Below are 4,542 nucleotides of genomic sequence, written 5' to 3' on the forward strand. Positions count from 1 at the left end.
CAGGCTCTTTTTGGTTCTTAATCCTGAAGCTATGAAATGGTTTTCATAGTTTAAGGTGAAATGGTGGTCTTTGCCAACTTCCTGAAGTTGGCTCTTTTTAATGAAGAAAACAACACCACAGATGTCTCAAAAAAACCTTAGCACACCACAATTTTTAACAACAGTTAATACCCCTTTATTAATTTGGCTGAAATAAGCCTATAAACAATTCAAATGAGGTGTTTAAGGGATAGTCTCTCTTTGGGCGTTGCAGCCTTGCTGAAGGATCTGCAGTTCAGCTGTTGACAGGATGAGCTGCCCTGAGTAAATGGTTCAAATTCTGCAAAGTGGCTYATCCACCTTCTCCTTGAGGATTGGAAGGATCTGCTAAAGGCATGAGAGACATCAGCTTGTAAGGCCATCCACAAAAGCTTCCTTCAAATGTCAGAGAAGGGAAGGGATGCATGGACAGGGATGTGGTGCTCTCGATAGCATGGACAACGCTTCAGCATCGAAGTCCTACAGTCCAAATCCAAGAGATTGYCCCAATGGGACAGAAGGGCCTTTCTCCACCCAAGGGCTGGATAGTTACATGTCACAGAACTTCCACAAAGATTGCTTGGTGATCAATGGAGAATGGAAAATAAAGAAGTCCTCATTTTCCATGAGGGAAAGTTAAAGTGAAAACAAGTGAGCTCTGATAAAACACACACAAACCATACATGAACGGTCTCTGTGCCTGTCACTGCTCTGTCATCCAGGCATTTTCATTCATTCTGAGGATTCATTATTTAAATCTTAAAATGCCTCTCTGAAATTCAGTAGAGATATTCCTGCTTTCAATAATGCATTTGCAATAATGCTCTCYTCCCTCCTTCAGACCTCATTGAAGACATGTTGACAGTTTTGCATGAATTAATGAAAAAGAAGTTAGAAGTGGCTGACCAAGATTTATTTATTATATTAAACTGACCGTGTATCCATGCTGCTCTTCTGAAAAGAGAATTAAGAGAAGAAACTGGAAAAAAAAAACTGTTTGAAATGTATGGTTTAGAATTTATTCTCTTCCTCAATCCACAGTATGTAATTTTAAGAATCAAAGTTCTGGTTTAAGGAGAAAATTTTTGCTCTAAATTGTAAACAAGACTGCTTTCCTGGTACTGCTTAATATGCCRAAAGGAAGTGAAAATGGATGTTTCCAATACTAGAAAAAACATAARTCCAAAGTAGGTCACTTAATAGATAAGGGCTAATTTTTATTTAGTCCCATTTGTTTAAAAAGAAAAAAAAAATCATTATCTTGGCAACAAAACACAAAGACACAAAACATTTACATTCCTGCTGAATATTTTATTGCATACTCTTTCTGATAAAAATCTAAAACACAAAGTCTAAAAGTGTATGTGCCTCAAGCGCAGAAGTGACACCTAATCTTTCTGAAGCAATGCCCTGCACTCTGGAATGTGTCGAGTTGGAAATACAAGTCTTATGAGTCTCGCACTCCCTTCATTTGCATGCACTCCTATTTCACAGCCGTATTTCCTTTAACACCTCAGCCTTCCCTGTGCATTCCGCGTTCGGCTCTGCCCGGTGTGTGACAATAACCCCGGGCAAGAGCGCAGCAGAAGGCTGCCAGCAGCACAGGGCTGGCACTGACTGGCCAAGGGCTTGCATGGCACATGCCAGCTCAAACACAGGCACTTCCTCTTGCTGTTTTTGTGCCTCCCGAGGCCAGGCAACCAAAGATGGAATTTCTCTGTTCCTGGAACATCTGGTGTAGACTCTCACTGCTCATAATTATGCTCCTGTCCCAGCCCTCTGCAGGTGCAGGGAAGTGCAGGGCAGGTTCTCTGAGAACACAGCACTACAGTGGATAAGCTCATCTATAAATCTGAGTGAAACATGTGCCATAGGATTTAACATGCATTTATGATTTTTTAATTTTTGCTGAGAAAGCAATACCAGTTGGAATAATGTTACATTATAAGGTTATGAAACCTTGGGTAAAATCTCCAGCTCTCAGTAACTGCAGGGYTTTCTATTGCAATAAAAATATTTGTGTCAGCATCTTAAGCTGCTGTATCACTTATGCCTTTACAAGCTACTCCTACACCACTCAGTCAATTTTTACCCCTTCTCTCAACACAGGCTTTCATTCCTCAGGCATCTGTCTTCACCCACTGTCCTCATCTCACATGGTAACTCCAGGAAAACCTTCCCATGTGTGCCCTGGCTGTTGCAGTGCAYGCTGGCTCTCAGACAGGCTCTGACCTGCGAATGTTGTGTGAGCCATGACCTGTTCCTCGTTGGGCTCAGCACGGCTTGCCTGGACAGATGGTGAGTAATGGCATGCACCTCCTACCTGTCTTTCTGTGCCTTTCTCCATATGGTTCTTGTACTGGACCTGGAATCAAATTGGAAGAGACTGTGTGACTAGGAAATTAATTTKGTTAAGCTTGACAAAGCTGCTGTTAAAAATTGTTGTGTTCTCATATTGGTGTGAATGACTGTGTGAGTAAGTTCAGATTGAGAAGGGAATATGCAGATCCCTTGATTTTATTTGGGTCAAACCCACCTGTACTGTGGCTAGAGCTTACTCTGTGGTGTGTGTCTGTAAGCCACTGTAGCATACGAGTGAGTTCCTCATTTTCCCAAGATAATAATCTCGTGACAGATATGAGGTCATGCAGCATTAATTTCTGTACATGTACACTGCATGTCTGTGAATGTTCTGATACTGCACAGGATTACACAGTCTTGKAAATGGATAATCTCACTTGCTCCTTTTGGTGGTGGTAGGAGGTCGTATTAAAACAATCTGATATTGAAAAGGATGTTTTTAGATTATAGATTTAGTTATATCCTCTTTGTGCTTGAAAGGAACTGATTAAAAATGTCAAGATTTCAGGATCTAGGATAACATCTCAAAAGGAGTCTATAAATKTTCGTCAGTCTGTCATAAGATTTAGCTTCCAGTGAAACGTAAAAACAAAGGCCAGYATTATTTTACAGATATTCTTGATAYATTTGTTTCTCAGTCACTTGGGACCAAATCCCCAAGARGAAGCTACAACATGACGGAATTTCTGTTCTTTGGGGTGGAGCATGGTGGTCCAGGCTGTTAAAAGTGATACAACATTGATTTAGGACTCAACTGCATGGTTAATGCAGYCCAGTCTAAGAATGGGCTGGTGGAATTCCTGAAGAGCCACAATCAATTCCTGCCRAGAGCTTCTGCTTCCCAGCACGCAGGCCATGAAGGTATGTTGTGGCTTCTAGACATGTGAAGGTTTGGGTGTGCAGCTCATGGAGGTATGGAATCTGGAGACCATGAAAAGCAGGGATATTCATGAGGGAGACACCTGTGGTCATTTTACGTATTTTGAATATTTTTTTTAAATCTTATTTTCAACATTTACATTATAAATCTCCTATAAACCARCCTCTGGAACAGGGGCTGGGATCCAGGTGTCTCTGCCCTTCAGTGAACATACCTACCACAGYGCTGTGGTACCACACTCATTGCTTCTCCCTCTTTACCACAGGTATTTTTTATTTATTTATACAAAGTGAAACAGATTCATCATCAAGACTTGTGAGATTAACAAAATATTCCATAGACAGGAACTTCAAGCGCTGTTGAAGAATGAGAGGAATTTTGCTACCCAGTGCTCCATACTTTGTGACTGGTGATTTTGGGAAGCTACTCCATGTGCTCACCACATGCCTCTGGGATGGAGTTTCTCAGGAGATGCAGGTGGAGGAACGGAGAACCCTGCCAGGCGTGAATTAGACATGGAAAATCCAGCTCTGCTGACACTGCAAGGTTCCTGCACAAACCCAGAAGCGAAACTTTAACACCTGGTTTAACACTGGAAGCAGAGGACTGTGGAGGTGAAGAATTTTTGAGTGCAGGCACATTGAGGTGAGAAATGTCTTTGAAAATCCCACTAAGTATTTATTTACATCTTTAGATACTTACCTAATTACCATAATTTGATTCCAAATCAATTTAARAACTTGTGCTTCTTGCATATTAAGACTTTGCATTACATTTCTTTTCACCCTGAAAAGACACTTCCTAACATGGCTCAGAGGGAGACTGTCATTACTAAGCTATTAATGAACCTGTACCTTTGATTGTGTGCATTTCATGTCAAGTGAGAATTGTTTCAATGAAATTGATTTTTTTTTTTTTTTGGCTGATCAGTAGAACAAGTATTCATCCTTAGTTTTCCTTTACTCTGAGAGATTTGGTCATTTTGCCTGGAATACACTAGTTAAAACTTACTTTCAGCCTTCATTTCTGTTTCTCAGCTATTTAACCAGAAACTCATTTTGTGAGTCTTACAAGGAAAAGATGTTTGGAAAATATCTGTCACTTCCTAGGAAAAAAAAAATGCATACACAAAACCAAGAAAAATAAAACCTAGTGCACTTACAGAACTATTTAAAAATAGATGTTTGCTGGCATTTTTTGGTAGTATGAGGTCTGGAATACAAGATAAAATGGAAGTGACACCAAAGACAGTATTCAAGATAGTAAATATATTGATAGTAAAT

This window comes from Malurus melanocephalus, unplaced genomic scaffold, assembly GCF_030028575.1.
Source record: "Malurus melanocephalus ecotype Western Australia unplaced genomic scaffold, MMel_1.1 scaffold_112, whole genome shotgun sequence".
NCBI lineage: Eukaryota > Metazoa > Chordata > Aves > Passeriformes > Maluridae > Malurus > Malurus melanocephalus.